The sequence below is a fragment of the Berghia stephanieae genome, chromosome 3 (assembly GCF_034508935.2).
Source record: "Berghia stephanieae isolate SIO BIC M18660-M18661 chromosome 3, UCSD_Bste_1.3, whole genome shotgun sequence".
In the NCBI taxonomy this organism is placed as follows: domain Eukaryota; kingdom Metazoa; phylum Mollusca; class Gastropoda; order Nudibranchia; family Aeolidiidae; genus Berghia; species Berghia stephanieae.
This window is the reverse complement of record NC_088362.1, coordinates 65005353-65015352: the sequence shown is the minus strand read 5'-3', so window position 1 is coordinate 65015352 and position 10000 is coordinate 65005353. Positions and strand designations below refer to the sequence as shown.

At 35.4% G+C, this 10000-nt stretch overlaps 1 long non-coding RNA gene across 2 annotated transcripts in view; it reads right to left on the bottom strand.

The window, feature by feature from the left end:
• LOC144968209 (uncharacterized) overlaps positions 1-10000 on the bottom strand; it is a 49987-nt gene that overhangs the window by 39984 nt on the left and 3 nt on the right. For both annotated transcript variants that reach the window (XR_013644546.1, XR_013644545.1), the window contains exon 1: positions 9921-10000. This exon is cut by the window's right edge and continues 3 nt beyond it. This is a non-coding gene — a long non-coding RNA (uncharacterized LOC144968209). The remainder of the gene's footprint in view (positions 1-9920) is intronic.

Sequence of the window (10000 nt, the reverse complement as noted above, 5' to 3'; positions counted from 1 at the left end):
CAGACCATGTACCAATCTATAAACCTGAATTAAATCCCCACGAATTCTTCTATATTTCAAACTTGGTAAGTCAAGAAATTCTAACCTTTCCTTATAAGATAAATACTGTATTGTATAAATTTCTTTGGTAGCTCTCCTCTGTACACTTTCAATACTAATAGATTGTCTTTTATATAATGGGCTCCAGATGCAATTTCCGTATTCTAGAATTGGTCGAACGAGCGATTTATACAAATATAAAAATGTGCTTTTATCAAGACTTATAAAGGTTCTATATATTATTCCCATCATTCTGTTTGCACGGCTTACACAATTATCAATATGTAAATCAAAATTCAAATGTGAATCAAAAGTAACTCCCACATCCTTTTCATAAGGCACAACGGAAAGTAGATTTGACATAGAAGTATCGGTAAAATAATTATGACATGGATTATTTTTTTCCTATATGTAATACTTTACATTTCGAAACATTAAAATCCAAATGCCATGTTGTAGACCATTTGAAAAGTGAAAATATATCATTTTGTAGAATGTTATGATGTTCAGTTGTACTATAGATCTTTGTATCGTCTGCAAACAGTTTGCAGGCTGAATTTATGCCACATGGTAAATCATTGATATATAAAAGAAATAAAAGTGGTCCCAATACGCTTCCTTGGGGGTACACCGCTAATTACATTCTTAAAATCCGACCCCACACCATTGACAATGACCCTTTGTATTCGATTATTAAGAAAGTCTTTAATCCAGTTAAAGATATTCCCTTTAAAAATATAAAAAATCCATATGTTTTTAGTTTAATGAATAATCTCTCATGAGGTACAGAATCAAAAGCCTTGCGGAAATCAAGATAAACAACATCAATGCATTGATCACGATCAATTAACTTGGTAAAATCCTCCATCACCTGTAAAAGTTGAGTAATGCATGATCTCTTTGATCTAAAACCATGCTGGTTATCGTTTAGCATCGTATGACTTTCAAGAAAGTCCATTATTCGGTCTTTCAAGATAGACTCCATAACCTTACAGAGTATGCATGTTAAGCTGATGGGTATATAGTTTGCAGCATCTAGTTTGCTTCCCTTTTTATGAATGGCAGTAACATTGGCTTGTTTCCATTCAATGGGTAAGGGTTCAGATTCAAGAGACTTATTATATATTGTTGATAGCGGCTGTGATATTTCAAAGGCCACTTCTTTCAGTAAACGGGGATGAAGGGAATCGGGTCCCATGCTTTTAGTCACGTCTAAATTCAACAATTTTGCAAGTATGTCTTCTTGTGTAATATAAAAATCGGGGACGTTTAATTGATTTGTAACATTGAACGTTGGTATATTTGTAGTGTCTTCTTGAACAAACACAGATGAAAAATAATTATTTAAAACATTAGCTATATCTATATCCGAAGTAACCTTGGTACCATCATCTTTCAGTAAAACACTAACACCTGGTTTTCTTTTCAACTTTCTGTTTACGTATCTCCAAAAGCCTTTCGGACTACTCTTACATTCGTGTGCCAATGTACATTCATACGTTTTCACAGCATTTTGAATCGTGTATTTGGTATTATTTCTAACCTTGACATAATTATGAAAATTATTTGTTGTAGGATACTTTTTGAATTTCTTATACAATTTATGTTTCTTATTAATTGTACGTTTAACGTTTTTTGTCAACCACAATGGTTTATTAGAACTAAATTTTTTGTTACATCTTAATGGAATGTGTTTAGATTCTATACATTTTAGTTTGTTTTTAAAAAACAACCACGCTTCATTCACACCGTAGCCTTCAAGAGTATCCCAATTCACGGCATTTAGGTCTTCTCTACAAGAGTTGTAATTACCTTTGAAATAATCAAAATAAACATGTGAAGGATGTTTGGCGGATGAAAGATTTAACGATATAAGAAGTGAGTCATGATCACTTTTACCCACCGAAGGCAAATGGTCAATGTTATTAATCCAATAATCATCGTTACATATTACCAAGTCGAGTATATTACTAGTTTGGTTCAGTCGGTGTCTCGTAGCCTGTGTCACCAGCTGAATAAAGAAAGCATCCCTAATTGCCTCGACAAATAGATAGTCGGGAAAAGTTAGACATGGTTCTGTCCATTTAATGTTAGGAAAATTATAATCTCCGACAATGATCACGCAATCAAATTTCATTCTACCTACTGACTGTAAGGTTTCTTTTATATCCCTAATGAAAGTTAATTTGTCTGAATTATGAGACCTAATATATATTTCCTACAAGTATGTGTAAATTATTATATTCAAAATCACACCATACACTTTCACTAATTATAGGATGATCAAAAGAGAATATATTGGCATTAACACAATCCAAAATATAGATAGCAACACCCCGACTTGGGTAATCATTCAAAAATAAGTTATACCCATCGATAAAAAATTCAATTTCTAAATCAATCTCAAGTTCAATTTTTGGCATAATTTTAGTAAGACATATTATCATGGGATTATGTTTCTGTATCATACATGTTAATTCTGATCGTTTGTTAAGTAAGCTATCGACATTAGAATATAATACAACAAAATCATAATTTGACAAAGGAAGATGAAAAGGCACATTTGTTGAGGTGTCACTATCAGGTGTTCCAGACAGGTCTGTGATAAGTCATTGGTCTGAGTTTTGTCGTGTCGATTTAAGGCGTCTTGAATGAAATTCTCTTCCCCGGGACTGTAATAGGTTTTGCGTTGGGTTTGGTGATGGTCTATCTGGCGTTGTGATGGTAGCGGGGTTGTCGACGTGATGCACATTTGGTCTTCAGTCTGTTTAATTGTACGAATTCGAGGGCTGGGCGTGTCGGCGCCAGTTGATTGTATTTGGGCATCGAGGGGACTGTCTGGATCCAACCTCAGTCTCACACCATAGATGGTTACTGTCATGACTTGTCCGTTCATTGACCATGTCGAGTCAATCCTTTCGTCATTTTTTGCTGCTTTGAGCAGATTGAAATTCTTCTGCGTTAAGTCTTCAAATATTGAAATGCCCGAGCCTTTTAACTTTTTTCTGGCCTTGAGCACCATATCACGATCCAATCGCCTGACAAATTTGATAATTATTGGCCTGGGTCGATTTGTTTTCGTTCTCCCAGTACGGTGTAAAGTGTCAATTCCGGTGATGTCAATTTGAGTTTCTAATCTATTGAATAAATCCAGAACGAGTAAGAGGCAGTCATCGGTGGTTTCGTTTGTTTTTTCTTGGATTCCAAAAATGCGGAGGGAATTTCTCCTCGAATAGGTTTCTAATTCGTTGTTTCGTTTTTCGGTCATTTCAACTTGTTTTTTTAGATTTATGTTGATCATTTTCATTTCCATTATTTCATCTTTATTTTGTTGTAATTCATGTTTTAATTCCATGTTTTCTTGTCTTAGTTGGATAATTAGGTCTTTGAGGTCTTTCATTTCGTTTTTTATGGTATTTTGTAATGTTTGAAGTAAGTCTTGGTTGTCGAGCTCTTTAGAAGGGGTAGATTGGGAGGAAGGGATATTTTCGAAATTATCCGAGTTTCTTTTTTTGCGTCCTTTCGTCATCTTGCCCAAATTGGGATGACGTAATTTGATGTTTACCAGGTATTTTTCCACAACTTGCCAGGTATTCATTCTTATCTTTCCTTACTATGTGTCCGAAAAAGGATAGTTGTCGATCCACTATTAAGGGCATTAGTTTCCTTTGTTGGTATGTTTGTTTTAGCACTTCTTCGTTCGTTTTGTGTGCAGTATACGATATTCATTAAGGAAATGTATGAAGGATCAAGTTGCAGGGTTGTACATGAAGATCAGCTTACTGACAGCTTTGAAATTAAGACTGGTGTCAAGCAGGGATGCTTGCTCTCTCCATTCCTGTTCATCCTTGCCATTGATTGGCTAATGAAGGAAACCTCCAAAGGGAGAAGAAATGGGATACAGTGGACCCCCTGGACACAGTTGGATGATCTGGATTTTGCAGATGATCTGGCTCTTTTGTCCCACACCCAGGACCAGATGCAAGCAAAAACCACAATTATAAACAGCCTCTCGGAATCAATTGGTCTAAGAATTCACCCTGCAAAGTCAAAGGTCTTGAGGATAGGTACGCGTCAAAGGGAGCAGATCAAAGTAAAAGATCAGGAACTCGAAGATATAGACACTTTCTGCTATCTCGGAAGTATAATTGACAAGGATGGAGGCACGGAAGCAGAGGTGAAAGCACGAATAGGAAAGGCACAGGCTGCATTCACATCTTTGAACAGAGTTTGGAGAACTAAAGATATCTCCCTTCAACTAAAGCTAAGACTTTTCAACTCAAACGTGAAGTCTGTCCTACTGTATGGATGTGAAACTTGGAACGCATCACAGGCATGTATAAGGAGGGTACAGATTTTCGTAAACAGGTGCATGCGTAAGCTACTCAGAATAAAATGGATGGATAGAATAAAAAATGAAGAAGTATGGAAAAGAACACAGCAGAAACCAGTGGGAGAGGATATAGGAAGAAGACGATGGAGGTGGATTGGACACACGCTTAGAAAGAATGACTCAACTATAACAAAGAAAGTATTGGACTGGAACCCTCAGGGCAGAAGATCAAGGGGAAGGCCACGAGGAACATGGAGAAGAATTAAAGAAGCTGATATACAGAGAAGTGGTAAGACCTGGAATGAGATAAAAAAGTTGGCTCAGGATAGAGAAGGATGGAAACTGTTTGTCTGTGGCCTATACCCTGACCCAGGGTGAAAAAGGCAATGATGATGATGATGATGATACGATATTCTCTGCATCCTTCTCAAGCACCACATTTCAAAAGCTTCAATGTTCTTTTGTGTTTCTGCATTTGTAGTCCAGCTTTCGCATCCGTATAACAAGATTGGCCACACGTAGCACTTCAAGACTCGGAATCTAATCCCGAACGACATCTGTTTGTTTTTCAAAATGTTTCCCAGGTCCATGAAGGCCTGTTTGGCTTGAGTTATTCTTGCTCGTATGTCTCGGTTACATCTTCCATCTGTTGTCACTATTGAACCTAGGTATTTAAAACTTTCTACGTTGGTAAGTTGGTAAACGCGCCCGGGGGAGACAAAGAAAAACACTCATAGACCAACTGAAGGGCTTCACCAACCTAACAATCCAAGAGCTGTTTGAAAAAGCAAGAGACAGGGAGGAATGGAGAGAGATAATTCATGCAGTATCCGAAGCCTGGACCAGGCATGGAACCTAGAAGAAGAAGAAGAAGAATTTGATGTTATTATGACATTGAAAAAAAACAAAAACGCAACCGTTAGATATGCAATTAAAATCAATCAATACACTTATATGGACGTTTTTAAAGTTGAAACGAATATGACTATAGAAAACAAATACGAAAATGAATATATTAAACAAACTCTCATCTCCTGATCCTCATCTTTGCAACGTAAAATACATCAAATTCCATAACAAAACAGTATTGAAAAGAAGACGTCCGCCATCTTGATAACCGGAAATTAGATTTTCTTGTTATTATTATTATTATTATTATTATTATTATTATTATTATTATTATTATTATTATTATTATTATTATTATTATTATTATTATTATTATTATTATTATTATTATGCTATGTTGACGTTTTCTTCTGTAAGGACATTGCGCTACCGAGCAATCTGACTGTTCATAACATTTAATACGGTCTTTCCAGAACATCATTTTACCTTCAATGCAACTTCTATTTTCTGCTTTTAAAGTTTCGATATTTTAGACTATTTTAAAAGTTATTAACAAAGACGTACAGATGCCACAATATAACTTTGCCATTCCAAATACAACCTCGCATGAAATACGCATGCGCAACGGAGGGGCATAAAAACACTACGTTAATTAAACGTAATGTTATAGCTTAATACAATAAATATTTAAAGTACCTAACAGTGGCAATAATTTGACGGAAAGCAATAATATGTAATTTTGATTTACCCAGTATTTAATATTTAAATAATTTTTATTTGGATATCACGATTTATGTTGTTTACTTTTACCTTCACACATAATACTTGCAAAAGATCGAGTAAGAAGGAAAAAGCCCATCTTTATTCGGAACTTGAATTAAATAATGTCGCAGGAGAAAACCTACCTCCATGCAAAGTAGAAGTTACAATTTATTGAAGTCGACTGTTCAAAAGTAAAAATCTGACCTTCACTCATCCAACCTGTTACCAAAAGACTGTATCATCTGATTGTTCAAATAAGAAGCACGGAAAGTATTCCGGTCAAAATAACAGGAAAATGTCAATCATGAGACAGACATTTTCAGTCTTTTGAAAGCCAATAATTTCTGAAACAAATATCGAATACAATTACATTCATTAAGCTAAAGGTATGTTACTGTAAGTAGAAGACAGAGACCCAATGATTAGGCCTAATGTAATGCCTAAAAACAGCACCGTCGTGTCAAGAGGATTTCTTAAGTTGAGTAAAGTATCAACCTTTCTTATAATTGACGAAAAATTACCATAATAGAAAGAAGAAGAGATATAAAACAATTTTTTAAGTTCTACTACTTCAGAAATTGATACCACCCGAGGTTTCAGGTCATTGTTTAACGACCTTAAGTCTTGATGAGAAAGTTGCTTAATTATGAACACAGGTTGTTAATTTTTAAAACTCTCTTGGTCGGCCAATGTCAAAATAATCACCATGAGATATAAACACTCATGGCAGACCGCAAACCGTTACTTACATTTCTTTGATCCACACAAAGCATGTTGACTGTGCATGTAACGTTAAGGGCGGGAAAATAGCAAGGCATAGAACAGGTTATTTGAATACGTTCGTAAGAGTGACAATTAAAATGCATAGTTCAGAAAAGGTTTAACTGTTCTATTAGAACAGAAAATACCTAAATGTTCTATGTATGTTCGTGCGAATGAGTGCCAATAAAATATTTCACAGAGAAGGCTAAATTGTGTTAGAAAATAACTAATTGCTAGCCTGTTGCTTTGACCTTTTGGTGACCAATAAAAAGAGACGCTAGTCCTTAATGCCCCAAATACATTACATAAAGGAGTGTGATAAAATGTGTTGTCTTGAAGCTTGTGTGAATAATAACTACGTCACAAAAGGGTAAAGATAAAATCTTCTGGGCAAAATGTCTGAGAAGCCCGGTTGTTCCCAATATCCGATGTTTTGTTCGGTGGCCGATTAAAAGTCACGAGAATTCGGATCAACTCCGCTACAAAAACTAGAGTAACCCTGAGACAACAACAGGGAAAATTTATGCGTGTATTGAGTTGTCTTTTTATGTTATCAAAGAGGTACGTTTTTATTGCCAAACCAACATTTTATTGTAATTTGCCATTTCCTTATTTTTAAATAAAGTTGAAATTTAATTAAATCAGTAGACGTTTTAATCATTTAAAAGCTGTAGATGTGTGGGGACCTGTGCAATATAACCTGTCAAATAGCATTTGGAACCAGATTTCTATTTTACTGTAATAAAACAATTGACACCATGCTATAAAAGAAGTAGGAATTGAAATTATCAACCCAACATGGAGCAATCATAACATCTGTCGAATGAGAAAAGGGCTTCATAAAAAATAAGGGAGAAGGTTAAACCACATTAACATTGAGAGGGGTCTGTCACACCTTGAGAAGACAGGTAACAACGTCACCATCCAGTCCCTTGTTTGAAATCCTCATGGTACACGAAAGGTTCGGCGTCCGAAACTGGCTCACCAAACAATGAACTAAAAGCGGCAAAGGTCACCTGAGAGGCTACCGATAAGAAAGCAAAATACAAAAAAAAAAAAAAAAAAAAAAAAAAAAAAAAAAAAAAAAACACACGTCGGACGCTCATGGACACCCCATGTTTCATTAAGTGCGAAAGGAGTAAGTTAACTGCTCACCGTGCGTTCATGTCCCAGCCCCCAGATATAAGTTTTCAAATGAGGTAACTTTGGTTCATAAAAATTCCAAAAAAAAAAAAAAAATCAAAATCAAAATTATAAAAGCCTCGAGAAAACAACAATGCAACGGGGTTTAAATGAATGCTATGAGTTTCGTCCGGCAGCATTCATTTCATCTCTCGTATAAGTAAAACTTAAGATTAGATTTTTAAGTATCAGGTTCTTCCCAATGTAATAAGTTTTTGAGACAAGTGTTAATGCTCACATATCTTAGAATAGTCGATATTTTACCAGGTATTGTTATATGACCTGACCAATAACCTGAAATAATAATTTCTCCAATTACTTATTTACGATTTATGTCAGAATTGTCGATAATTTTATTTGCCCGAGGATGAAACATCTAGGTTACGAGGTGTTTGCTCGGGGTCAGTAAGCTCCCGATTTAGGTCCGAAATCGCATTTTAGGAAAAAGCCTCATTGTTGAGGATACTGTATGCTCTTTAAGTGAGTATTATTGAGTCTATTATTGTTATTGTTTTTTCTTCTCCCTAATATAATTCAAGAACACAAAGTGGTGAATTTGACAGATTGCTATTTCACCACGTCTCTTGTGACTTAGAGTTCCGATAGTTCAGTTGGTAGAACACTCGCTTCACACACAAATGGACTGAATTTAATCCCGGGTGCAGTCGAATTTTTTCTGATCCCTCACCCTATCCACCCTGCAATTTTTGGATAGATGGGTGTCTTATATATGACAGAAAGTATCTGGGGACAAACAAGCGTCCTGTCGAAAGGATAAACTCCGGCTCCATGGGCTGTAAAACTCTGAAGTATTCCCCTCTTATGATTCATTTTGCGGCTGTGTCGACTTGTACGACACTCGCCTTCCTATCGGAATGTCCTAGGTTCGAGTCCTACTCTAAACGGCGCATACATGAGTCCGTAGAAAAGGCTCTTTAATCACACACTCTCATTGTTATCAGGTGTAAAATGAGTACCTGGCCGTTAATATTGGTGTCTGTCTGAAAAATTGTAATATTGCCTGACAGGCTTCATATCTCATCACTATATGTTAAGTGTTGCTGTTTGTTAGGCACAAGCGCTTCGAGCGTGTGTATTGGGTATTGCAAGATATTCTATGCCGAGAGTGATTTTTGCTAGAAGAAAAAATCATACGCAAAACTTTGTAATAATGCGCATCATTTCAATTCATCCTTGTATGTATATATATGCTGGTCTAATTAACCGAACGCGATTATAATATAGGCTTGATTTGGTAATCCTTAATTGACAACATGTTGCGTTGGTTTGAAATTATATCCAAAACAAAAATGGTAGCCTAATGATTTCTGTAATCAGAACTGCAAAGAAGTATACGTAGATTCATCCTCTTATCTTTATTGACCTGTTGAATTGTTATTCTCAAAATTTGAAATTAGGTATCTTTTTGAAATTATAAGAAAATGCTGATTCGCTGAATTCGATTTTATCTTGCCAAAAGGGTCAACCCATCCCCTCTCCTCTCCGCAAGTCTTTGAGTTAGGTATGAAAACGGCACATTACGAGTAACCATCACCATGGACTACTGCTTCTGAAGTTTAGTGGTCATTTATTATACGTTCTTGGGCTCACAAAACAATATGAGCACGACGGATGATTACGGAATATCCCTTGAAATGACTTCTCGAAAAGACAGAGGAAAGTGTCTTTTCGCTCTTTTCATTTAGTAGTTTTGCTGATTACTGATGTATAATTATGTTATTTTCTTAGAATTCACGTTATCTGGCACAATAGCGTTTAAAGAATATCATGTATGTATTAGTTAAAAAGGTATAATATAATACATACATGTAATAAATGTAAATAGTCGAACATTGAGGAAAGTAAAGAATAAACAAAAGCTATATAGATAACCAATTTTTCAAATATATTTACATATGCGCATTTTGTGTATGTGTGTGTAAGTATGAGTTTATACAATTATGAAATATATAGAATTGCTTTGAACACTTACTGATTGTGACAAATGAATTCATATTTAACGCTGACACTGTAACAGAGTAAACTTGTTGGAGAGCACTGTTTGTAGAATGA